The 27,393-nt window shown below is 52.8% G+C and overlaps 3 long non-coding RNA genes across 3 annotated transcripts; 1 reads left to right on the top strand and 2 right to left on the bottom strand.

Moving 5' to 3' along the window:
- Positions 1-12,983: 12,983 nt before the first annotated feature.
- On the bottom strand, positions 12,984-15,506 carry LOC131910630 (uncharacterized). Its single transcript, XR_009379182.1, has 2 exons — positions 15,376-15,506; positions 12,984-14,832 (listed from the first exon to the last, which is right to left on the bottom strand). It is a non-coding gene; the product is annotated as an uncharacterized LOC131910630 (long non-coding RNA).
- A 711-nt stretch (positions 15,507-16,217) lies between these two features.
- LOC131910629 (uncharacterized) lies at positions 16,218-25,468 on the bottom strand. The gene is made up of 5 exons (XR_009379181.1): positions 25,095-25,468; positions 22,368-22,465; positions 17,546-17,772; positions 17,183-17,270; positions 16,218-16,870 (listed from the first exon to the last, which is right to left on the bottom strand). It is a non-coding gene; the product is annotated as an uncharacterized LOC131910629 (long non-coding RNA).
- Positions 25,469-25,643: 175 nt separating this feature from the next.
- On the top strand, positions 25,644-26,716 carry LOC131910628 (uncharacterized). Its single transcript, XR_009379180.1, has 2 exons — positions 25,644-26,004; positions 26,475-26,716. It is a non-coding gene; the product is annotated as an uncharacterized LOC131910628 (long non-coding RNA).
- Positions 26,717-27,393: the final 677 nt, after the last annotated feature.

Here is a 27,393-nt window from a genome sequence, read left to right as displayed (position 1 = left end):
CACTCGGAGAGGTCAGGCCTGGGAAGCAGAAGCAGGCCCCTCGGTGCCATCTCTGAGTTTCTGACCTCTGAAGCAGGACATCTAGCTCTCCAGCCTTCTTGCAAGGGAGGCTGGGGGAGACGCCTGGGGAGACACCGTGCAGACAGAGCAGACACTTAGGCCAGTGTGAGCCGCAGACAGCAAACCTGAACCCTGGGAGGCTAAACACAAACCCACACAGCTACCCGGGCACCAGCCACTGGGCACTGAGGAACCCAGGCTCACGGGAACCCAGGCGAGAAAGTGGCTCGGCCAGCTCTGCCTGCCGCCCAACCCGACTGTCCGCCTCTCGGGCTCCAATGGCAGTGTGGCAGGCCATCCAACACGCAACGCATTCCACTGGGGATTTTCAGGGTAGGGTAATCTGACATGTGTCTGGACACGCTGTTCCTCCGCTGACGTCGTGACATCTACCGCTTGCTCTCAGATCAACAAGGACAGAGAACAGGGAGCCTCGCACAGACCCACTGCACCCTCGTTCTTCTCCCAGTCCCCTACCTTGTTTCACAGTGTCCACAAGGTCCCAACAGCTGTCCCTTACTTACTACTCTGGCACCCACTTGCAGGTGCCCCGCACTGTTGGGGAGGAAGGCATGGAAAGGGTGGGGTGGGGGAGGGGAGGGGCTGTGCCCAGGGCTGTTTGAGGGATGATGGTCTCATCTCTGCCTACTAGAGTCCAAGAGAGTTGGGCAAGTCCTCACTCCTGAGCCTCACTTTCCCCACCTGTAAAATGGGGGTAGGGCCAACCTGCAGGCATTCAGCAGAGCTCTGGTGGCCAATAAGCCTGGCTGGGATTTCATACCAGGCAGGCTTTCTGCACAGTGGTTATTTTATGGTACCTGCTGAGTGAAATTGTTTTGATTGTGCAACAGACACACACACACACACACACACACACACACACACACACACACAAACCAAAACTTTACAGAAACAAGGGAAGGGGGAAAGGATTTATTTTGGCTCATAATTTCGAAGGTTTTGGGTCCATGAGAGCAGGGAGGGTCTGGTCACTTGGTGGAAGACCAGGAAACTGAGAACAAGGCAGGAACCACTGGTGAGTATAACCTTCAAAGGCTGCCCCAGCACCTACTTCCTGCCTACCTCCTAAAGGTTCCACAGTCTCCCCCAGACAGTGTCACCAGCTAGAACCCGGTGATAAGACAGGAGCCTGTGTGGGGCATTCATGTGCCAACCGCAATGACTGTTTCACTGACAAGACAGCTATCTTAATGAGTGAGGTCACAATCCAAAGAAACATGAGACGCACATTTGAGGAGGACTTTCATCGCCAAAAGGAAATGGAAGGAACTGCCCCACAGTCAGAGAGAGGGCGCTGGTGTCAGGCCTGGGCCTGAGTCTTAGCTTTGTCACATTTGGACTGTGTGACCTTAGACAGGTATAGCCATGTCTCTGAGCTTCCGTTTCTCTACAGTGGAGACGAGCCTTGCACATATCTATGGAGTGGGATGAGTGAGCCCACAAGAGGTCACGGATAACCTGGGTTATTGCTACGTCCACAGGGAGCACTGGGTGAAAGGCGAAGATGGTGAAGAGTGGAGACCAAGGAAAGGAAGGAAGCACACCCAGCACGCATGTGTGCCTTTCCCTGAGGGAGGACAGTGGGGATGGAACTACACTACCTTAAGCCCGAAGGAGAGGTGGGGTCTGGAGACTGGATTCAGAGGTTGCCATCTGTGCATCTGAAGCCAAGAAGCCAGGGACCAAGGGGTACCACAGTAAAGCTGCCAGTGAGGAGGTGGTGGCCAGTGTCCCTCCCACACCCCAGTGCAGGGCTGGTGGCCAGTGTCCTCCCTCACCCCAGTGTCCCTCCCTCACCCCAGTGCAGGGCTGGTGGCCAGTGTCCTCCCTCACCCCAGTACGGGGCTGGTGGTCAGTGTCCCTCCCTCACCCCAGTGTGGGGTGGGTGGTCAGTGTCCTCCCTCACCCCAGTGTGGGGTGGGTGGTCAGTGTCCCTCCCTCACCCCAGTGCAGGGCTGGTGGCCAGTGTCCCTCCCTCACCCCAGTGCGTGGCTGGTGACCAGTGTCCTCCCTCACCCCAGTGCAGGGCTGGTGGCCAGTGTCCCTCCTTCATCCCAGTGTGGGGCTGGTGACCAGTGTCCTCCCTCACCCCAGTGTGGGGCTGGTGACCAGTGTCCTCCCTCACCCCAGTGCGGGGCTGGTGACCAGTGTCCTCCCTCACCCCAGTATGATAGAATAGGATGCAACCAGATGCCCCTGACCTCAGTTCAGACTGAATGAGAGTCAAGGGGCCAGGGCAGCCCAGGTATGCCAGGTCACAGCAGTCCGAGTTTCTGTGTCACCATCAGAGTGCTGCTTCCAATGACAGGGAGCAGAAAACACAGTGCGGGACGGCAGCAGCTCTGGAGCAACTCCCACACAGGAATGAGAGTCTTTTGTCCCCTGCTGGTTGCAGACACTCTTAGGCCCAGATGCTCATGCTCTGAGAGTGGACTTGAGGAGGGTTAATATGTCCTTGAGCACAACTCATTCTGCAGTAAAAGCCAGTCTTAATCCTGAGTGGATTTGGGTAAACTTGAAACCTTTGACCCCTTAGCTGTATTTGTCCAAAAAAAGTGGCCAGAAGCAGGGTAGCTTGAGTTCCAGTAACAAGTTAGATCCCAGGCATCCATAGAACTAAAATATGGAGTCTCTGTGGTCAGCAAAATAGCTCAGAGAGTGAAGGCACTGGCTGCCAGCCCCTAGGACCCACGTGGTGATGGAGAGACCAGATTCTGCAGGCTGTCCTCTGACCCCCACGTGTGTACTGTAGAGTGCATGCACGGATGCAATAAAAACAAACAAACAAACAAATGGAAAAGCTTCTTGTTGAGGTGTCCTCTTTGGACTGCATACACTGTTCTAGTCTGGTTGAAGCAGGAGGAAATGTCAAAGAATGTAGATCGTGGGTTATCTTCAAGCACACATAATCCAGTCATGGCAGTAGCACTAGCCTGGGCATGCTTGCTGGCACACAGCTGAGCGGGTTTGGGAGCATTACAGCTCCCCTGAGTGTGTGTTGCAGGCAGCTGACTGTGACGGGCTTTGTTCACTCATGCTCCGTTATCCCACCTGGACCCTCTTCCTAGTGGCCATAGGTTGGCTCTCTCCCCCAGTCTAGCAGACGCGGGTATGAGTAGGGCTATTCATTGTCGGGACTCGATGACTTTGGTGATCCCTTCATCTTTTGAGAATGGGAAGGAATGTGGAGATGGGAGGCCTAGAAACACTTGTCATACAGGCAGCAGGAGCCAGCTGCTGTGGGTACCTGCCGAATGGCATGGATGCTCTCCGACTCTGCCGCTGCTAGCAGACCACCCTGCCAGCGGTACCCACCAGGGTGGGGATGAAGCCTCACCAACCACACTTAGTCATATGCTGCCCAGGGAAGGGGACTAGCCATGAATGGGACACAGAAGCACAGTGGGGTGAAGGTCAGTGCCCTAGTCTCTAACACAAACAAGTTCAAGCAGTTTCCCAGCAACCTTTGCTCTGAGCTGTGGGTGCTGGGAGCCAAACCCAGAAATAAAAACTAAGAACTGGGGTCAAGCAGGCCTTACTTACCCATTTTACTCGATGCCCAGGGCTGGGACTTTCTGCTTAGCATGCCACCATGATAATACCCACTGCTGATGCCAACAGAGAACAGAGGACCCTAGGGGGTGGGGCAGATGGCTCAGCTCTGCCTGCACATGGTGATGTCTCCTGTCTTCACTCGGGCTCACTCCCTCCAGGGTCTGCCACACCTAGTAGAGGATGACTGTGCCCTCTCAGCCTATCTCCTCAGTCCTCAGTTGCTCACTCAGCAGTCCTGAGGAGGGGCAGAGAGGAGGCTTCTCTCAGAAGACACTATGCAGATTCAGCTCATGCCACCAGCATGGCTGAGTCTCAAAGTGTGTTCTGAGAGCTTCCGTGGCCTTCCACTGAGGAGCAGAGAGGTTCAGCATTTTATTCCTGGTCACACAGCAGAGAGGAAGGGAGCCAAGACTCTCTCAGCAGTCTGCCTGCAGAGACGTGTGGGTTCCAAGCCGCTTAAATTAACCCCTTCCATGCCAAACATCCTGGTTGCTGCAGCTATGTGGTACAAGAGTGGGCATGTACTCCTGCAGGTGATGGGCAGCTCAGGTCACTCTGGCTCCCAGCAGTGCTGTTGAGAGCCTCATGGTTTTATTTAGGTGATGTGCCACATGGTCTCCCTGGACCTGGTCACAAGAGCAGCCCTGCTGTATGGTGACCATCCCTGGCCGATGGCCTTGGATCAGGGGACTCTAAGGAAAAGCAGTCTTTGTCCTTAGGAGAGCACACAGTAAGCTTTACCCCAAGGGGAGGCCTAGGTGTGTCTTCCCACATAGCAGGGGCCGTCTCTAGGATGGAACTTAGATCTGCCTCTGATCTCTGTCCCAGCCATGGTGTCACCATGCCTCAGTCAGAGAGACCCAGCCTTGCTTCTAGTACCTTCCACTAGGAGGACAGACACAGTGCCAGCACCCCCTCTCTGATTTGGGGGTTCCAGACCAGCATTCCAGATCCCATTGTCCTTCCCAAGCCAGCACCCAAAAGAGGGTCCCACATCCACCATGTCCAAGGTCCTTTGTCTGACTTTCCCATCAGCTTTACTGACCATGAGACTAAGGCCTTGATTTTAACTTCCCAGCACTGTTGAATGGATGGATTTCTTCCCAAGGGCCGGAGATCTGGGATTCTCTGAGCTGGGAATCCATGGGATCTGCCCTGCCAAGGAGTTGCCCTCAAACTCTTCAAGCTCTGGGCTGGAGGGGAATCCCAGAGCTGATCCGGGTAAGGACACCAAATGGGAAAATTAAGGGACACACACTCTCCAATTCTCAGCACACAGTAGCACACTGACCCACCAAGGAAGATCTGCAAACAGCTCTTGCCCTGCTGACTCCAGGCACAGTGAGGAGAACAGTCTCTGCTTAGAGGATCCAGCTCTCCCCCACTCATTCCCAAGTGAAAATCCTGGTGTCTTAGGGTTTTTATTGCTGTGAAGAGACACCATGACCATGGCAACTTACAAAGGAAAACATTTGCTTCAGGGTGGCTCGCTTAACAGTTTCAGAGGTTCAGTCCATTATTATCATCATGGTGGGGAGCGTGGCGGCACGCAGGCAGACTTGGTGCTGGAGCTGAGAGTCCTACACCTTTGGGCAATAGGAAGTTGACTGAGACACTGGGTGGTATTCGGAGCATAGAAAACCTCAAAGCCCGCTCCCACAGTGACACACTTCCTCCAACAAGGCCACACCCACTCCAACAAAGCCACACCTCCTAGTAGCGCCACTCCCTGAGATTATGGGGGCCAATTACATTCAAACTGCCACACCTGGCTTTCATCAGGAGCTGTAGCAAGAGCCACCATGATGGCAGTCACTTGTTATTCCAGCATTGGGGGAGCTGGGGCAGGAGGATGAAAGGATCGAGAAGGTCCAGGCCACACAGTGACACCCTGTCTCCAGGGGCAGCAGGCCACGAGATCTCATGCTCCTTCGTCTCCCTCCCTTACCTCTGTCACTTCTTCCTGGTGCTCCCTGCTCCTGTGACTCCAACCTGTCCAGAGCTAGCTGGAGATGCCACCACACAGGCACCACCTGCCTGACCTTCAAGTCACAGCGCAAGTGTTGGGCATGGTAACAAATGCCTGTGATCCCAGCACCCAGAGACTAAGGCAGGAGGATTGCCGTGTGTTGCATGCCACCCTGGTGTACATAGCAAGTATCAAGTCTGCCCAGAATACATAGCAAAATCCTGTCTCACAGGGGAAAAAAAAATCTAGCTAGGATTCTTCCTTCCTAGGGAGACATTCCAATTCCTGCTCTGCCCCCAGTGCATTCAAATATTCTCATCGTGGGCCTAATGCCTGGCACCCTTATATCTGAAGTGCCATCTGAGCATGTTCCAAACATGTGTCCCTTGAGGGCTGTGAGTTGTTTGAAGACAGGACAAATAACGTTTTCTCCTGCCACCAAGGCTCTTGCACAGTACTAGGCAAACAGAAGGCACTCAGTAAATGTCAAGAAAGCAAGCATTGCACTAATAAATAGCAAGTAACAACCGAAGCAGGTTGCCTGCTCTGTACCAGGTAATATGGCACAAGGTGCCCCAACAACACCTTGGAGTCATTGGGGGAAAGTGACGCTTCAAAAACTGGGTCCCTGAACTTCTCATCAGGCTTCTGGAAGTTTCCAGGGGATGTCAGTTAGCCAGCAATGAGCCCACCCTAGGGTTAAGGGAGTTATGAAAATGGGTACAACAAGGTTCCCCTACCCTCCAGATGTAACACGGCCAAGTTCTTTTTTTTTTTTTTTCTCAAGAAAGGAAGAGTGTTTTCAAAGAGGGTTCCCTGGGCAGCAGCAGAGCCTCCCCTGAGAATGTGTCAGAGATATGGACTCCAGGACCCATCTGAGATCAGCTGATCAGAGCAGGACTCTCTGCCACCCTGAGCACACCCTCCAGTCCCATGCCCCAAGGTGCTACAGAGTGGCAGTCACACTATAAAGCTGTTTTTAGGTGTCATCCACTCATGGCCACATAGGAAGCCCGTGATGGATGATCCTGCTCCACATCCTGACTCAAAAGAGCTACAGGGGAGTCTGGAGATACTAGGATGTAAACACTAGGACCCTCTGGAGGACAGCCTTTCCGACAGCGCAGTTCCTTAGTGGGGGGCTTTGGTGCCATGGATGGGGCTTTGGTGAGGGGTCTGTCTATTCTGCTGACCCTCCCCCACACCCTGCGCTTCGGGCATCTTTTGGGCAGTCCTGTTGCCCTGACCCTCCCTGTTTGGCTTTGGGGGTTTGCCTGGTATGCACCCCTGAAGCTGGGGGACCCTGGGGCAGTGCTTTGTGACCTCCCTGCCACTCTTCTTTCTGCCCCCACCTGCTTTGGAAGGATCGGAGAAGGCACCTCCCTAATTCTTGGCCCATCACCACCAACAGACGGCAGAGGGGGCTGGGCCTTGGGTCTACTCGTCCCCGCCAGGGGCTGAGGCCTGCCAGTATTCACCAAACAGGTATTTGGCGACAGAAAACACCCTGGTGTGTAGGGGAAGGGGGCTGGTGGGTGGAGTGCTCTGGGATTTCCCTTGGGACACTCATAAGCAAACACATCGGCTCTGACCTGCTGTGCATGGGGCTTCCGCTTTCCACTTTTACTCCATCAATAGACAATGCCAGGCCTGAGGGGACACGGGGTCCATCCCACAGGGACCGCAGGGCCTCTCTCTGGGGCTTCCTGTTGTTGCTTTATTGGTGGCCCCAGGAGCCAAGCTGCCCTATGGATGCTCCAGCGGAAAGTTCTCACCAAGCTCTAAGCAGCTGCCGGGAGCTCACCTGCCCTCTCTGTCCAGCACTGCACAGGGCCTGACTATCAGGGGCCTTTGTGCCCCAGCCTCAGCAGGTCTTTGGGGAGAACCAGCAAGCACTAGACTTAGGAAGAAGCATCTGGCCACACGAGCCTGGTTGGCACCCTGGCTGCTGCTGAACCTCATCGGGATCACGCTACTGCTGGAAAGACCACACCACACACTAGGAAGGCCCATGGGAGAGTGGATAGCCAGAGGTTTCCGAACTGGGTTCCAAGGAACCCATGAGCACAACAGGTGCCCAGCGAGGAGGTCAGAACATCTGTAGAATTCTGGTTGGATGACTCTGAGCAAATGAAGTTCAGTCCCTGAACCTCCCCCGCATACTTTCCGAGGAAGGAGTGTGATGACTTTGCATCCTTTCCAGAGTGTGCTCAGGGATCAAGTCTGACTCCATTCTCAGAGGTCAGAGAGGCTTAGTGTGCTTGAATCTCACTCGATCCTGAAGGCTGGCTTCTCAGAGAGGGTGAAGAGCACTTCTGGAGACGTTACAGTCAGAGCAAGTGTTGGGAGCAAGAGCGTGTGACTCAGATGAGCAAAGTTGACCAACTCCAGCCACTAGCGGGACACACTCCCTAAGCCACACCCACACCAGGGTGGGCGGGGGTTCCTTCCTAGATCCAAGTGTATCTGGACTTCTCTCTAGCATCTTCCACAACTGAGAGTGAGACATGGTGTAGGAAAGAAGCTGTCTGACTGCCAGAAATATTTAGAAACCTTACTGACTAAGTTAATTTATTTTGTTATTAATGATAGTGGCCATGATAACAAAACGATAATGTCACCATTGTTATTATCATTACTGTCCTCAACATCATTGTCATTATGATTAACACCATCATCACCATCACCACCATCACCACCATCACCACCATCACCATCACCACCATCACCACCATCACCATCACCACCATCACCATCACCACCATCACCATCACCACCATCACCATCACCACCATCACCATCATCACCACAATTACCATCATCATCACCATCATCATCATCACCATCACCACCATCACCATCACCACCATCACCATCACCACCATCACCATCACCACCATCACCATCATCACCACAATTACCATCATCATCACCATCACCATCATCACCATCATCATCACCACCATCACCATCATCATCACAACCGTCACCAACACCATCACCATCATCATTATTACCATCATTATCCTAGCTAGTGTCGATAAACAGCTCAGAATGATCACATGTTTCTAGAACTCCCCCAGCAGTATCCTCAGAGCCGAGCCTGTTGGGAGGAGAGCCTTGTAATAAAAGCCTTTCTGACTCCTCCTGTGCAGTCAGAGGTGACCCAGGAGCCAACATTTTATTCTCCAGCTGGAGCATCACCTCTGTCCCCCAGTTTTACCCAGAGCCTGACCCCGTAAGTCAATTACAGCTGTTTTTGTTGTGCTCCTGGGCTTCCCGAGTCCTCCCTATGCTTGCTTTCAACCAGGGGTGGATTCCCATGAACTCTGTTCTTTATTATCAGCTGGTTCCTATTAGAGATGAGCCAATAAAGTGCAGGGTAGCACAGCCACTGTGTGTTCCTCATGTGGCACTTTCCCATGTGGTTTGATTTACCAGGTGACAAATAAAAGCCAGCCCTTCCACAAGGTGGATTCCATACCTCACATGTTCTGTTTATTTTGGTAAATGCAGCTTTTAAAAGATTTAAATAAAGGGGTTGAGTGTAGGCTTGGTGTGTGTGTGTGTGTGTGTGTGTGTGTGTGTGTGTGTGTGTGTGTGTGCCTGTGTGTCTATGTGTCTCTGTGTGTGCCTGAGAAAGCAGAAAGAGAAAGAGAGAGAATGTGTAAGAATATTCGTGAATGTTTTAGTGGTGTAGGAGTGTGGGTATGAACACTGTTGAAGGTGGGTGTGTAAGTTGCAAGAATCTGCAGAAGGCTGTTGAGGGTGAGATGAATTTGGGTGAGAGGTCAGTTCTCTCTGACAAAGCATCACGTTGACTTCAGCATGTCTAATATCTCCATCTAAGCACACCGTGCCAGCACTGAGGATGTCCAGGACCAGGAGAAGCAGCAGCCCCGTGGATGTCCCCTCTGGCTTTATTCCTGTGCCCCACCCTCCCAACACGGGCTCCCCCCAGCTGCTTGCTGCTCCCCTTTACCAGCAGCTGTGACTCAGCTTTGTCTCAGTCCCTGTAAGACTGTTGAAGCAGCAAGGACTTTTTGAGTTTTAAGTAAAGGCTCCACAACATCCCACCTGTCCCCAGGAGAGATTTGCTGGGATCCAGATGGCCTGAAGGACATCTTCAGCACACGGAAATGGTTGGGAGAAGTAGCACAGGGTGCTCCTGGTGACCACCGAAAGACCCTAATTCAACCCAGAGCAGGGGCAGGGTGCCAGGAGCGACAGTCCCTAGCCCTGATTGGCTCTGGGAGTCCTGTGCCTCACACACTTCTGCAGAGCTACTGAGGTGTATCTCTCTGTGTGTGGATGCATCATGGATGGTGAGTGAGGGGCCTGAGGGTTCTGGGATGGTTTCAGTCAGTGGCTGTGGGTCCTGTTCAGGAGGAGAGAAAGGGGAGGTTTGAAGAGGACTTGGAATTGAGAGGGGAACTCAGAGACCACCGGTCTGGCCTCCTGCCAAGCAACAGGAGTGAGTCTTTAAGAGCAGGAGTGTTTCAGACTATGTGCATCATTAACCCACTCATTCATTCATTCATTCATTCATTCATTCACAGTAGATAATGCCTACAGTTCCCAAGTGATCGTGTCACAGAGCTCAAAGACAGAAAACCAAGTTTACAGGCAGAACAGACTTGAGTTGTAGCTGGCACTGGGCCAAACAGCCTTGTGTGGAGTGAACCAGGGAAGGTATCTCTCAAAACTCATAATTTGGGCCAAATCTAAAGACAACAGAAAGGAGCACCCTCCCCACCTTGCCCCGACCCAGGGAAGAGGTAGGAATGTTATTTCCAGAAGCAGCAGCCATAGATGCAAAGGCCCTGAGGCAGACAGAACCCACAATGCCTCAGGTCAGGACCCCAGGGAAGTCTGTGCTGGTTTCTCAGCTGGGACTGTACATAAAAGTCCCAAGGACAGACTGCATCCTAGGAAGCAGGGAGACCTGTGTCAGCTTGGTTTTATGGTATTCGTTGCTTTGCTTGCTAATTTTATTACACAGGATGCAATGGCTACTTCTTTGTTGCTGTGATGAAACACCATGACCCAGCACAGCTTAGGGAAGAAGGGGATATTTGGGCTTACGGTTCCAGAGAGATAGAGTCCGCATTGGTGGGGAGGTATGGAAGCAGGAGCAGGAAGCCCAGAGATGGAATTTTATCTACACACAGAGAACAAGGCAGGAAGTGGAGTGTCCTGGAAGGTCTCAAAGCCCGCCCCCAGCAGTGGACTTCTTCCAGCAAGGCTGCACCTCCAACCTCCCGAAATGCCGTCCTGGCTGCAGCAAAGAGCTAATGGGAACAGTGCTAAGTCCAGAGTCCGCTTAGACTGGTGGGGTGTTACTGCTCTGCTCTACAGTTGGGGGAAGTGGGGGCCAGAGGAGGGTCTGCTCCTTCACAATTGTCAGCCTCGGGTTTCCAGTTTCCGATGTCCAGCTTGCTGATCTGGCTAGCAATGACTGCAGGGTCCCAGGTTCCTAAATAGTGATGATGTTGATGTTGGTGGTGATGGTGACAATAATAACAGAGATGGTGGTGGTGGTGGTTATGGTGATGACGATGGTGATGGTGGTGACGGTGATGGTGGTGATGAAGGGGATCGCAATGGTAGTGATGCAGATGACCACAGCTTTGTGAGCCCTGATCTATGGTAGCTCATTTTATTCACACTATTGGGAATGAAAAGTTTTCATTAGCCTCATTCTGCTGGTAGGGAAACTGAGACCCAAATCATGAAGCCCCTGTGGTCAGTTCAGGTGTTGCCATTTAGAAACACAAGTGCTGGAAGCCATGGCTTGGCGAAGTTGAAAGGAGAGGCTCCAAGTCTTTGGAAGCAGTGACCGGAACTATTAAAATCCATCCTCGCTCATTTGAAACCAAAAGCAGGACCATTGCCTCTCCTTCCTCTCTCCATTTTGTCGATTTTTAAATGTTTGTGATTCCACTCAGCAGCAGTCTGGGAAATGTATTCGTCCCTTGGCTTGCTCACCCCCGAGGGATGGCTGCCACACTAACGCTAGCAGGACCCACATCCTCTGAGCAGAGCAGAGCAGACAGCCTCGGCCCTCATGCTGTTTACCTTGTTTATCCCACTAAGAGTGACCCAAACAGAGCAGGAGACAGACGAACAGCTGTGGCAGGCGCCAAGCCGTTCATGGCTGTTCAGCATTTTCTGATGGATGAAGAAACAGTCGTGGCACATGAGGGAAGCCAGAGCTCTGTGCTAGCTGCAGGTGCTTTGCCCAGAGCACTGGTGGGCATGATCATGCAGCCAGGCTCCTCCTGAGTCCCACAGTCCCTCACGGAGGGCCCTGAGCTCCATGCAGAGTGCAAGGTGGTGAAGGAAAGATGAAGTCTACAGCAGGATGCGCAGGGAAGCCAGCAGACAGGCACAGTGGCAAGGCGCTGGCGGAGAGGTCTTGGGGAGACTGCTTTGGCTTTGTGCCCTCTTTCCTTCACGTGCAAGAGGGGCTCATGTGCCTAGACTCCCATGCGGTTGGGAAAGGCAGCAACCAGAGTTGCAGCAGCAGCCTGTCCGTGTTGGGCCCAGGCAGGCTCTCCACACTTTGGTGTTCATTGTGTTCAAACCGTCACCTCTGCCAGCCTGCAGCCCAAGCAGCAGTGTGAGCTGGGACCACGGAGCTCTCATGGAAGCACAGTGTGAGTAGGAGGCAGACGTTGGTCCTGGGAGGTCCCTGAGATTTCAGGGTGAATTTGCAGCTGCAGTGCGGCCTGACCCATCCCAGCTGGTACCCAGACACAGTTATCCAGTGCTCAGGCCACAGAGGCAGGGTAGGAAAGAGGTGTGACCACAAGACTTCTTGGGATGTGAGGGATTACCTGAGCCCTGTGGTGGTAGAGGAAGCATATTCTAGCAGAAGGAACCGCCAGTGTGGACACTGAGGAAGGTGTTTGGTACCCTGCATGTGATGGCTGATCTACACTGTCTACTTGGGCGTTGATTGTCACCAGACTTCTACCTCCATAAACAGGACCATGTGGACATGGGGCTCCATAGCTTGTGAAGAGCGTCTAGGAAGCCCTTCTGGTTTGGAGTTGGTACACTCCCTAGGGATGGAGCAGTTCCCATGATGTGTGCACGAAAGACTACAAGTTTTCAGTGTGTATGTGTATATGTATGTATGTGTATGTGTGTGTATATGTGTATGTATGTATTATGTATAGAAGTATGTGTGTGCACATGTATTTATGTATGTGTGTGTGTGTGTGTGTGTGTGTGTGTGGGTGTGTGTGTGGGTGTGTGTGTGTGTGTGTGTGTGTGTGTATGAAGGCCAGAGGACAACCTCAGCTGTCACTCCTCAGAAGCTGTCCTGCTCGTTTGTTTTCTGTTGCTGTGATAAACACCAACCAAAAGTAACTTGGGGAGGAAAGGGTTTATTTCCACTTACAGGTCACAGTCCATCACTGAAGGAAGTCAGGGCAGGGATTTAAGGCAGGAACCTGAGGCAGACGTGAAAGAACACTGCTTACTGGCTTGCTCCTTGTCTCATGCTCAACTAGCTTTCTCATCCAGCCCAGGACCACCTGCCTGGGATGGTGCCACCCACAGTGGGCTGTTCCCTCTCACGTCAAGCATCAGTCAAGATGATCTGTCCCAGACGTGGCCACACGGCAATCTGGTTTGGCTAATTATTCAGATGAGTCTCCTTCTTCCTAGGTGACTTTAGGTTGTGTTGTGTTAACAATAAATCTTACCAGCCTGTACCCACCTTAGTTTTGGAGACAGTGTCTCTCACTGGCCTGGAGCTCACCGATTTGGCTAGTCTGGCTGGCCAGTGAGACCCAGGGGCCCTCCTGTCTCCACTCCTCTGCACTGGGATTACAGATGTGCACCATTGCATGCAGCTTTTATGTGCCAAGCCCCACTGTGGTCCTCGAGGAAGCAGGTAATGAGGGATACTCTCCAAGCCCAGGCATCAAGGTACTACTCTGGGCAGAGAGGTCTGTGATGCTCCAGGAAGGACAGCCCGGAGATAGAGTCATACCTTCACATCCATATCAGGGCCCACAAATATTGTATGTACGGTCACACCTTTACAGCCACACCAGGGCCCATGGATGCTGTGTGCATGGTCACACCTTTACAGCCATACCAGGGCCCATGGATGCTGTATGCATAGTCACACCTTCATGGCCACACCAGGGCCCATGGATGCTGTATGCATGATCACACCTTCATGGCCATACCAGGGCTCATGGATGCTGTATGCATAGTCACACCTTCATGGCCACACTGGGGCCCATGGATGCTGTATGCTCCATAGGCCATGGTTCCCTCATTCTTGCCCCAATCTGGGCACGGTTTCCACCAATGGTCCAGAGTCATCAACTTGCAGTGTTTATTTTTGGCTTTTTTCTATTGCTCACATAGCAGGCTACCAGCCAGACACATTTGGCTTTATAATTCCGGCCATGGACAGGCTAGAAGGGAGGCCAGTATCTGTGTTGACACAGAGATGCCTGCTGTGTCTCTTTGATGACAGTGTTGAAACATGTTCTAGTCAAAGGGACAGGGCCCACCGAGGACTGCAGGAGACAGGTACAGGTGGCTGAGTCTGGAGTTTCATTTCTGCCCTGTTTCCACCAAGGTGGTGGTGGGGTGGCCCGGCTGCCCTAGTGTGCAGGGTGCAGCTGGCTAGACACCTGCACATCCACCCTGGTATGGTGGTTGACTTGCTGTATCAGCCACACTAGCATTTGCTACCACTTTTTCATGAGACCATGTACTCAGCTGAAGGAGCTGAGGGGCTCGCTGTGTCCACATGGTGGTGCCAGTCCAGGGAAGGGAAAGGGACTCGTGAGCCACAGACATTCTCAGAGCAAGAGTGAGGTTGCCCCATCTTCCACACCCTCCTGTTCTTCCAGCTGCTCCAGCTTCCCCTTGCATATGTGGTATTCCCCGTGTCAGACCCAGAAGAACCAGTGTCCCCAGCACTACGCAGGCCCTCTTCTTAGCCCAAATGCTCTGCCATGGCTCTCAGGCGTTTTCCATTTCCTGTTCCTAAGAGCCTTGGCTTCATCTAGTCCTACCCGCTAGGCTGGGCAGGTGGAACCAACAGAGGATCTTTGAGTTCCAGGTTCCGAGGCAATGTTGCTTCCGCTGTCCAGAGTCCATTTTGAGACTCATAACCAGATAACCAAGACTATCTGTGTTCACTGGCAGACAGTTCTGCTTCCTAGTAGGGAGGCAGGAACAATGTTCCATCTCTGTCAGGCAGAAAATTACCGATTGTCTAGTCAGCAGCAAGGCATCTCATCTCGTGTGCCGGTGACAGCACAAAGGAGCATCACCCCTCCTGTCGCATAGAGACATCTGCAGTTTACAGATGGGTCTGCCTGTCAATCACACAGCCAAGCAGCAGCTGCACCGGCTGGATGGTGGAGGCTGGGTGACTGACAGGTGCTTTCCCTGCTCGGTAGGACCACTAACTGGGGGCTTACCCACCAACCCGAGAACTTCATTTTCAGCCAGCCTGCTGGTGCACACCTGTGATCTTGGCACTCAGGGGGCTGAGGCAGGAGGATTGCTATGAGTTTAAAGCCAGTCTGGGCCACATAGGGAGACTTGTTCCAACTGAAAGCAACTCTGCAGAATGATGTTAACATCTTTTTCAGCAGCTGAGCTTCTGCATCCCCTTCCCCCACTCCCATAGGACCAACACCCATGGAGAACAGCATCAGACCTACACATCTATCCGGTCCCCAGGAGACCAGGCCAGCTACCCTCCAGGAGAAGAGAGGATACAGCACCTCAGGGTGGTGAGGTCAGCCTCCTGCTGCTCACAGAGCTCCTTCCTGTAGAGGGACTGGGGAATGCAAGTCCCACATAGATGTCACTCACAGGCAAACGGGCCTAGAAAACAAAACGTCACTCACTGTCCCCTGACAGGAGCAAATAACAGTCCAGGAGAGCCGGTCTTGGAGGGGTTTCATCGTGCAGGTCATGAGGCCAGCCACTGCTCTAGACCCCAGTGTGCTCTATGCATGCCATACCCCAGATACGCACACATATCCACACACACGATCACATGCACCCCAGGTATGCACATGTACATACACAACCAATACACACACATGCACACAATTAAGCAATTGCCAGCTCTGATTCTTGTCCCCTTAGCTGAAAGGCAGCACTACACAGAGGCATGGCCGGCCACCTTTACAAACACCCCAGCCATCCTCAGACACACCTGTGTAGGACTGAACTCCAGGCTCAGGGAAGAGACTTGGGTGGGCAGGATGGCACTGGGGGACCTGGCTGCATGGAGCCACGCCAAAAAAAAAAATATCAGAGTCACGTTCTAGAAATGCTTTCATATCAAGTTCCTGCCTCCCCTTGGGAGGTTGAGAGTTGGCAGGTGTGGCAGTATAGATAGCCAGATGCACTGGAAAGACTTGTCTTCATCCTTCAATGGATGAGGTCTATTGACCATACTCCCTAAACACACACACACACACACACACACACACACACACACACACACACACACAGAGAGAGAGAGAGAGAGAGAGAGAGAGAGAGAGAGAGAGAGAGAGAGAGACTGCCCGACTGTGTGGTGAGAACTCTGCAGAGGCTCTGGCCTGTGGTTATGTCCACCCATGGGGACTCCTCAGTGCTTGCCGAGTCAGGAGGGGACATTCAGGGCAGTAGGTGAGTTCACAAGGGAGAGAGGAGCAGCCTTCTCTGCATCCCACCCTCCATCCATCATTCCTCCTCTTCCTTCTTCCCTCTTTCTCTCCCCTTTCTCCTCTCTGTTCCTCTAGTCACCTCATCAGCCAGCACTAATGGTCAAGAATTGCCACATGCGGCCCGAGGGGAACCCAGAGATACAGAGATAGAGGTATCACCAAGATGAGCCTGCCCTTCAGAAGCGTCACGGGCCAGGGAAGCCATCTTTGGCTTGTTTTGTCTCCAGTCTCCCTGTGAGCTGCAGTCCTCAGGACCTCACCAGGTAGAGCAGCCACCAGGCTTCCTGCCAGGGATGATGCCAGCACCATGGCAGCCGCTCCTGAGCCCAAGCCCACCAGTGAACCGGAGCGCATGTGTGGTCCCAATACATGGTCACCCCAGTGGCATGGAAGTCACCCCGGCTGCCAGACCAGATGCTGCCAAGCCTGCCTGGCCCCTTCTGCATTTTGTAAATGGTCCTGAAGTCCAGTTCCCCCAGCTCAGCAGAATTCCTACAGACCGACCGTCCTGGTTTTGTGCTGACCGCGGCACATTCCTTCCTGGCTGGCTAAGCCCCTGAAAGGGGAAGAGGGAAAGCCCAGATCAGCTCGTGGCTGCACTACCTCCAGGCCTCCCTGTGTCCCCCTCTGCACGGCAGCCTGTCATTTGGCTCATAGCTGCTGCTCAGACCCTGAAGGGCTTCACTGGTCACAGGCATGACCACGACTGGAGACATTAGCGGTGACTTGGTTCTGCAACCCCATCGCCCCACAGTATGGAATGTTCCAAGTTCCTCTCACGGCCATTTTCCCTTCCTCTGACTTGTTGAGAAAAGGATGGCTGTGTGGGAAGAAGGGAGGGCCAGGACTCAGTAACCCCAGCTCATACCTCATAATATCTTGGGAGATGGCAAGGTGCACAGGACTGAATCTGGGTCTGCTTTGTCTGTCTGTTGAATCCGGGGCCAGCTGGTGTCCTGAGGTCAAGAGCATTTGGATGTGATGCAGATAATGCCACCAAAGGCTCCCATGTGGCTGCAGAGAGTCCCTTACTCCTCTTTGGGCCTCAGCTTCCCAGTGGCAGAGGTTTGGATACACACATACACACAGATGTATGTATTGTATGTATGTATGTATGTATGTATGTATGTATGTATGTATGTATGTATGTATCATATTACATACACACATGTACACACACAGATAGATAGACAGATAGATAGATAGACTCTTAGCCACAGAACCTGGCCACCTGATGCCACCAGCTGCTAATCTTCACACATCATCCGTGTTCTGGGGGAGGCTGTCACCTGGACAGGATTGAGAAGCTGGGTGACATACAGGGGGGTTGAGCCAGAGTGTTGGATAAGTTGGAAAGGGCAGAAGGGCGGCCTCTTCCATCAGAAGGAAAGGATGGGGTGGGTAAACACCTTGTTCTGTGGTGCATCCCCAAGGGGCTCAGCCAGGTCAGCCAGAGCCCTAGAGAGAAGGTGGCCCCTGGAGACCTTCTACTGGGCAGCCATGGCAGCCCACAGCCCCCCTCCGCTTCTGCTGTCTTGATCTCCAAACATCCAAGTGGGATGCGGCCTGAGAAAACAGAAGCAGGTCCTAAAGGCGCACCCAGCAGGAAGCCCTGCTCATTTGAGGGGTGACAAAAGGTTGGACATCGAGTCACAACTGGGGTATGTGGTGAAGCAGCAGACCCACTTACTTCAGGGCTGGGGAACTCTGAGTGAAGATGAGCCTGGGCTCCCATGACTCTGCTACATCACCCTCAAGGTCCTGAAGACCCCCAAATCCCCGTCTCTTGAAAGTATAACCTCCTTCCAATTATACCAAGCTGGGGCTCAGGCCTATGATCTATGACCTTTTGGGGACACATATTCAAACTGCAGCAGTGATGCAGCTACCAAGCACAAAGCTGGAAACTACTACACAGAAATAGTTCTGTCCCCAGGGGAGGGCCACACACACTTCTTCCAGTCAGCGTGTGGCCAGGAGCCTGTGCTGCAGGTGAGACAGAAGGGAAGTGCCATGGGGACCAGATACCGTCCCTCATCCTCGGCAGTGTGGACTCATGCAAGGGTAGGCTTCTTCCTTAGGTGGCCTTTGTCTAATGGACAAGGGTTTGCTCGGCCCCATCTCCAGCCTGACAGGAAGACAAGCTGTCTGCTAGCTGGGGACTTCATTCCTGATGCCTCAGAATATTGACCTTGAGGATCAGAGTGCACCTAAGGATGAGAGCAAAGAGCCAAAAGTGGCCTCTACCCGTCCCCAGGGTCCCTCTGTCTCTCCATGTCTGTTTGACTCTTCTGTCTCTGTCCTATTTCTTTCTGTCTTCCTATCTCTGTGCGTCTTTTCTCCATCTCTGTCCCTCTTCCCCATCTTTCCCCCTGTCTCTCTCGGTCTTGACTTTTTCCTCTCCCTCTCCTTCTCCCTCTCCCTCCCTCCCTCCCTCCCTCCTCTCTCTCTCTCTCTCTCTCTCTCTCTCTCTCTCTCTCTCTCTCTCTCTCTCTGTCTCTGTCTGTCTGTCTCTCTCATCCTCTTTCTACCCCCCCCACCTTGTATCTCTGCTGCTCTCACATCCACACAGGTGTCCCCACACAGCCTCTCAGACACCCTCTTGTTCTCTTTCACACGAGTGTGACGCACACAGACAACAAAGGCCACTGTCTCTAGTTCACATCGGGGTTTTCCCCTAATTCCCTAGAACTTTCCCATTTATTTCCTGTCCTTGGGAAAGGGAACGTTTTAAATCCTTTTGGGGTTTCTCATTAAGACCCTGACAAATGAGAGCTAGGGAGGCCCGAAAGCCCACCACATCACCAAATATGGGATAAGAATGCACCCCTCCCCCTCCCACATCTTCCATAAGTCATGACTGCAGGCCTACCTATGGCCTGCAGGCTGCTCCTCAGGCTAGCCTCACCCAGCTCCCAACAAATACTAAATTGGCCATTGCGGCCACACAGGCTTCCCGGTGAAACCCAAGAAGCCAACGGGTTAACCCTTCAAAACAATGCCCGGCTTTCTTTCAAGCCGCCAGCCTGTCCCAGGCGCCCTGCCTGGGTCTGATTGACAAGGCCCTTGGGAGCCACAGGGTGAGGCCCTGTCAGGCGCTGGCCTTTTCTGGGGCTTTGGGGCCCCAACAGATCATCTGGATGGGGCAGTGGGGACCCATCTTTCAGCCTCCCCTGTCAGAATTCCTGCCTCCTCCTTGGGACACCAGCAAAGGGGCCAGGAGGAAGACAGTCCGTCCAGTTGTGTGGCCAGCCGTACAGTCACACTTACAACTAGTCTGGGTCTCTGTCCAGTACCCAGCACCTGGGATGCCCCTGACCATCCCCTCAAAGTGTGCCTGATAGTGGAAGCCTAGGTCCGAGCCATGTGTCAGGAGCTTGGCCAGCTCACTGCCCTGGGTGGTGGCTGTCCTCCCTGTGATGGTCTCTGCTGGCCTGACACACCTGAGGTAGGCAGTGACCTCAGAGCACTGATCAGTGCCAGGCTGGTGGCAGCTCTTAGTCTTACTATGAAGATGGGGAAACTGAGGCTAGAGAAGCCGAGCAGTTTTCCTGGGACTTGAATCTAGTCTATTTGCCTCAGAACTGAAGTTTCCATCCCAGGGTCTCCCTACTAAGAAGTCCTACTGTTCTTCTGAGGCTTCTCCCCCATGGCCACAGGGCCTGGGCTCTATCTAGAGTCTTCCAAGGGTCTAGAAATCTAAGGAGGGAAACAATGATTGAATGGCCTGTGGCTCATTCCTTCCATCCGGCCGCTCCAGATCTACTGTCTACCTTCCTGTCTTCAGGCGCACACACCTGCTAGCCACAAGGCCTGCAAATATGCCCTGATGTCAATGCTCAGAGAGGCCCTCTCCAGCCACCATCATGACTGACCTTCTCAACTGCTAGCTTTTCAGTACGGCAGAGCTGTTCCGCCATGACTGGACGGATCTGTTCGGGGTCACAGAGGCTTTGCCTTTTCGGTTATGGGTCTGCTTCAAGAAAGAGCCCCCTACAGTCCATCACTGGCAAAGCCCTAGGCCCTGAGCAGAGCAGGGAAGGACCCCGGGATTGGATAGAGGCATGGGAAGAGCCATAGTTTGGTGGTATAGACCTGTTATCCCAGCTACTCAGGAAGCTGAGGCAGGAGGCTTGCCAGTTCCAGACCAACCTGGGCTACTGAGTGAGTTCCAAGCCCTCCTGGGCAACTTGGTGAAACTCTGTGTCAAAATAAAAGTTAAAAGAGGGCCAGGGGAGTGACTCAGCAGTGAGGTGCTTGCCCAGCATGTGTGATGCCCTGGGTTCCATCCCCAGCATCACTTACGTGTGTGTGTGCACACACATGCACACGCACGTGTGCACACACACCAGGTACAGGTGGTGTGCAGAGCACTCCCATTACCTTCACATGGTGAACAACTTTGACCACAGCCCACGATGTTTCCTTCACCATCCTCCTTCCCTGCCCATGAATCCCACCCCACCCCCAAGCCATTTTATTCAGTGTGCCAAATTCCTCCCTATGAGTGATGAGTGGCAGGGTCTCGCCTCAAGATGGCCAATGAAAAATCAGAATCCACTCCCTGGGGTATGGAATTGAAACCAAGAAAGAGAATGAATCCAGCATTAAATTGTTGGATACATATGCTGTCCTGAGTGTGTTTCCCCAGACACGGGAGACCCGAAGAAGAGAGAGGAATAGCACGCAAGATAGAAAGAGTGGGAGAGATGGAGACGGGCTGGGGGGAGGAGAGAGGGAGAGAGAGAGGAGAAAGAGAAGTAGGCGAGAGAAAGAGGAGGAGGAGGAAGAAGAGGGGGAGAAAACATTTCAGAATGACTGGCTAGTGCAGAGGTCCTGGGGCAAGGTCTGTGACTGAAGATGAAAGCCGACCTGGGCGGCTAGAGGGAGTGAGCAAAGAGAACATTCTAGAATGGAGTTGGGGGTTAGGGGTGGGGCTAGAGGGGCTAGAAGGACCAGGCCACAGAGGCCCTTGCCAGCTCCCGCACCCCCCGCCACGTGTGTGTGTGTGTGTGTGTGTGTGTGTGTGTGTGTGTGTGGTGTATGCATGTGTGCGTGTGTGTGTTTGTGTTTGTGTTTGTGTTTGTGTTTGTGTGTGTGTGTGTGTGTGTGGTGTATGCATGTGTGTGTGGGTGTGTGTGTTTGTGTGTGTGGTGTATGCATGTGTGCGTGTGTGTGTTTGTGTTTGTGTTTGTGTGTGTGTGTGTGTGTGGTGTATGCATGTGTGTGTGGGTGTGTGTGTTTGTGTGTGTGGTGTATGCATGTGTGTATGTGTGTGCATGGTGTGTGTGTGTGTGTGTGTGTGTGTGTGTGTGTGTGTGATTTATTTAGGTCCCACAGTGTTGAGAGACAAAGTATGAGGAACAGAGGTCAAGTAAATGACTTAAGGTCATCCAGCTACAACATGGGAGGTCTGAAGCTTGACCAAGGGACACCAGACCCCCCACAGATCCACCAGACCCCCCACAGCACCCTCTCCTTTGACCAGAAGAAACTTAGCTGCCTAAATCACAGTCATTGTCACAACGTGGTGATTGCTTTCCCAGCACAGCGTGAGGGTGGGATGATGTCCCCCCAGCTGTATAGAACGCACTGACTTTCCCACACCAGACAAGCATTTGCTCCCGGCTCCCTGCCTTTTTTTTTTTCTCCTAGCTGTTGGGATTGGGGGCGGGGGGTGGTGGTTGGTATTGTGCATTCCCTGATGGCACTGGGCACCTCTCACATAGGCCCATTTGAGTACAAAGGGCATGGTGTCCATTTGTCCGTATGGTGTCACAGAGAACACAGACTGGGGCTGGCATGGCTCATGGGGACCCATGTCCACTCGGAGAGTTGACAGAGTCTGGAAATGCGATGGTGGTGACAGCTGCCGTAGTCTGAGAGGGTTTCAGGCCATGAGGACATTTCTTTTTCCAAGTTGATAACATGGCGGTAAGAGGAAGCCCCGCGGGCTGCATCACACTCCTTCAGGTGGGGAGACTGGATCTGATTTTGTCATCTCTTAACCTGCCCTTTCCCCCTGTATTCTGATACATAGATCAGGAATGTACCTTAAGGGGAATGTCTCAGAAGGGCTGCCAGTACTGCTCTGTGCATCGAGGTCAGCTGCCAGCACGATGCAGAGAATGTGCTGAGCCCTTGCTTCAATCTGCAAAACAGAACATGAGATGTCCCCATCTGCATCTCCAAGATCACCCCGAGTTCACAGGCACCTGGCTGAGTCGACGCCCAGCCCTGTATGGAAGCTCGAAGCACATGAACTAATAACAATTACTCGTCGCTGGGTCAACTTTTACAGACACATTTGGACTGCATTTCAGGCAATTTTATGGGCAAATGCTATTTTGAGCGTTTCCCAAATTCCCAAATTGCACGTGAAGCGTCTCGAGGGCAAACATGTGGCCTTTCCAGCTTGCAGCTCTCAGACATAAATCTGAAGCTATCCCAAGACAAAAAGTAGTCCAATACAAACTGTAATGCACCCTCCTAGAGGGCCAGGCGGTGCCCAGCTGGCATATCTACAAACTGTAGAGATGAGGTGGGGATGGCTCTAGGCACAAAAAGAAGGTGCAGGGAGGAATGGGTTTGCTGGGAGGACCACAAACTCCTGTTTCTGCAGAATCTCTGTTGGCCATGCCAGACTCTTGTCTGCTCTAACGGAGGGTCAGTGTGCCTCTGCAAGGCCCGCTGAGCTTCCTGTCACCTTCGCTTGTAGGGCTGTACAACACCCCCATCATCATGTTTGGCTCCATCATACAGTCTCAGGGACTCCATTGCTCCAGAATGAAGATCAATCCCCCTGGGACTCAAAGACATGGTTCTGATAACCACTGGAGCATCCCCCAGGGCCACCAGGCACTCCCCCTCCCTGAACACACTGGCTTCTTGTGGTTCTTCCTCCTGCCCCAGGATATTGGCACATGACACCCTTCTCAAATTTCTCCTCTCCCCGCCCCTCATCCTCCCTCCCCAGTTACCTGTCACCTCCACAGGCAGTGCACCTGGGTACCAGGCAAGAGCAGGCCTCCAGTGGCCTGTCCTCCACACCACATGCCTCTCAGCTGCTTGCAAGATGTACTAGCCTCTGAGGGAAATGCCTGGGGCCCTGCTCAGCTCACCATGATTTCCCTGGTCCCTAAGCTGGCCCTGGCTCCTAGCTGACTGCTGCTGATCTGCTCGCATGCATGATCAACACTTCCACCTTTGCCCCTGGCTCCTGCTGGGGAGCTGGGCTGAACCTAGAAGGGGCCAGCTCTGCCTTTTAAACCTGGGCTAGCTGGAATCATTCATTCACTCATTTGTCTCTCATTTGTTCAGTTTAGTTTTCCCAGCACTGTACCCCCAGGCATGGAAGGAAACGCACGCTTTGCACCTGGGTAGCTTCTCATTTGATTGGAAACTCCACAGCAAAAATGGTAATAAGCATGAATGGAGAACTTGGGGGGGGGGGCTTGACTAATGTGTGAGCCACTGATGCTCCATGATCAGGCTCCTGTATGGTCACACACTTGCGTATTCACGTGTGTTCACATATACACACATTTACATGTACACACACAGGCACACACACACACACAGCTGTGGACATACACACATGCCCCCCCACATATGCATACATACACATGCATACATCTGGGTACACACACGTATGCACACACATGCACACATACACACAGCTTTGGACGGACACACACACATGTACACAGCTGTGGACACACACATATGCCCCCACACACACATATGCATACATACGAATGCATACATCTGGGTACACACACACACACACATATGCACACATACCCACACCCACATGCACACATACACACAGCTTTGGACTGACACACACATGCACATAGCTGTGAACACACACACATACACACATACACACACACACACACACACACTCACTCACACACTCCCCCGGGGCAGCTGGACCCTCCTCAGGCCGGCAGACAGTTACCCTTCTTTCCTTTCTTGGCTTCTTAGGGCCACAGTTCTGAGACCCAGGACAGTTCTGAGACCCAGGACAGTTCTGAGACCCAGGACAGTTCTGAGACCCAGGACAGTTCTGAGACCCAGGAGTTTGTCCTTTTTTGTGTCATCCTTGTGGTGCTGGGGGTGGAACCCAGGTGCTGTGAGCACTCCAGCTCCACCTTCCACTCTTGAGGATCTGAGCCCACTCCCTTGCAGACATATCCAGTCAGTGTGTCTGGGGTGGGACAGTACCTGCTGAGTCATGGTTTCCGTGGCCCACATGGATGACTTTCTGGTGACAACAGTTTACCCAGAAAACCAGAGTCTCTGGGGGAGGAGCTGAGGCTATAGAGGATTTCCTGGCCAGCCCGTAAACTCAAAGCTACTGGTCCGAAGCTAAGGTGTGCTGAGCTTATTAATCACCGCTAGTGGCAGATTATGTTCCTACTCTAGTTAGGCTGGAAGCATCTGGCAGGCTCAAGCCAGGGCTTGATGGCCCTCCCCTACACGTCTGCCCAGTGCTAGACACATGGTAGACACGGGCAAAAGACCTGCTGATTGATTGCTCCTTAACCATGACGAAGCTACTGCCTCGGAATTCCTCCTTCAACACAAGTTAGAACACAGGGTCCCCGAGTCTGTGGTAACGGTGATGTCGGTGGATCGCAACCCCTGCAGCTTTGTTGGGGTTGGGAAACTATAGGAGTTTAGGGACCAAATGCCTTGTGAATGTGGGATAGCCACAGCCTGCAGAGTGCCTCTGCCCAGGGAGACACACAGACACACAGGAGGGGTAAGCTCACCCCTCGGCTCTCACAGGACACAGAGGCCTCAGCAGCGACAGTCTTCACAAACCGCTGGCCTCATGGTGGACGCCAGGCAGGATGGCCTCAGGCTGCACAGTGTGTACAGTGTATTCCTCTGAGCAGACAGACACTTTCTCAGTGCTGACGCCCCACGGCAGACAAGCAAGGGCCCCAGGCGGAGGAGAAGCCATACTTTGTGGCTTGTTGATGTCTGTCTTCAAGCTGATGGGAAAGACATTGTCAGATGTCACTCAGACCCACCATCCTCCTCCACCCTGCTCTGCTAAGGGCTCTGAGCCACGACTCAGGACAAAGGAACTTCTCCAGAGGGAGAGGAGAGAGGCAGTCTAAGAGACAGCATTGCGGGTGGTGGGAAGGGGGGTGGGACTCGCGCTCTGCAGACTGGAAGACCAACCATTGAGCAGCAAACTTCTCAGGGAGCTTTTAAAAAACACTGGAATTTATCTTGGGAGGGTCCTACCCCATGTATTGTGATTTCATCGGTCTGGGTGGGGCTCCCCAAGAAGATTCCACCATGTAGCCCGAAGTGGGAAGCCCAGGCTTCTACTCCAGTCTATCTCCTGTCTCCACACCTCCTCCACTCCTTCACCTCCCTCTTCTCTCCTAATGGCTCAGCACACCACAGTGATCTTGCCATGCTGGAGGGGCCCCGTGTTTCCTTTCTCTGCATACCTGACCTCTTCAGCTATAGTGCGGTCTACCCTAGCTCCTGCCGGCCTGGGAATCACCCATTTAGACCTACACCAATCAGGAGTGTGGATGGGACCGTGGACCACAGAGGGTCTGGATTCCAGAGGGTGGAATGCCCAAGGCCTGTGCTGACATGAAGCAAACCTTCTACTCTCTCAACTTGCTTTCTCATCTGGAGAGTGACATATCCACCCTGGTTAGTCCCTTTGTGACGGTGGTGGGAGATCCTCAGCCTCTGTCCTCCACCCTGCTGCCTCTCCCCTGATGCTCAGAGCCTAGGTACACAACAGGGGCCCAAACATAAACAGTACCTCCCCAGCCACACAGAGTAATCACCTCCTTTATCTAGCAATCGTGACCCACAAGATGTGTGTACACAAACCATCTCCACCTGTGTCCTAAGTGCTATTCAGCGGCACAGAGTGAAGAAGCATGGTGGTGGTGATGGTGGTGAAGAAGATGATGATAGTGATTATGATGACGGGGGTGATGGTGATGATGATGGTGATAGTGATGGTAATGATTGATGGTGATGATGGTGATGGTCATAGTAATGGTGGTGGTGATGGTGATGGTGATGGTGGCATTAATGATGGTGATAGTGATTATGATGATGGTGATGGTGGTAATGTTATAAATTAACTCACCTAACACTTCACTCCACAGACCAGGCACCCATCATCCTCGTGGTTCAGAGAAGTACACCAAGGCACAGGGTTACAGTACATGATTGTGGCTGACCAGAGACAGGTTTTTAACCCAAACCTTCGAGTCCAGAGCTGCGATGACATCTCCCTTTACGTGGGCTGCATGACTGTTGAGCGCTAGTTGCAAACAGGCTATTGGATGTATGTGGACACGGACCCTTATTTACATGCCTGAATAAAATCAGAAGATTTTACAGTTAATTTAGCCCATCGGACCGTTACACTGGTTAATCCAAATCAGCCGCTCGGCTTGATCTTTCGTGAAATCGGCTGGCACTGTTGTTTCTTGGATAAGCGTGCGGAGGAAACCCTCCCCGTGCAGCCTTGTGGCCAAAGCAACTGACGACATTCTGCCATCTGCAATTATTCAGCGGAAAATTTGTCCTAATCTCGGAAAGGATGTTTCGAAGCAAGTCAGCTCTTTATCGCCAAGCGCACTGCAGGAACGGAGTGAGCGGTCCGGCTCGCCTCTCAGCCTGTGGCTGTTTCAAGGCATGCATGGTTTCCCTTGAAGCTGCATTGTGATGGCTGACCAAGCCTGCAGGTCCTCCCTTCCCACAGTTCTGTACTGTTCCAATGGGAGAGACATGGAGTGCAGAGTGACCAGGGTCTGGGGATGGGTAGCCACTGAGAACACACAGGTTACTTGGCCCCTGGGCCCAATCATCTACTGAAGATTTCAGAACATTGGCCAATAAGTTGAGAGAATCCCCTGGTCAGGCGCTCTAAGCAGGAAGTCATAGAGAGGACCTTGGGAAAGTCAAGGTCAAGGGTGCTGACTGGACAGGACTTGGTGCTCTCCTACCTCTGGAGTGGAAAATCAGAGCCTTTAGGGTGGAGAAGAGAAAAGAAATCATATTACAACATTTTATGCTATT

This window comes from Peromyscus eremicus, chromosome 5, assembly GCF_949786415.1.
Source record: "Peromyscus eremicus chromosome 5, PerEre_H2_v1, whole genome shotgun sequence".
Taxonomy (NCBI): domain Eukaryota; kingdom Metazoa; phylum Chordata; class Mammalia; order Rodentia; family Cricetidae; genus Peromyscus; species Peromyscus eremicus.
This window is presented reverse-complemented; position numbering and strand designations above follow the sequence as displayed.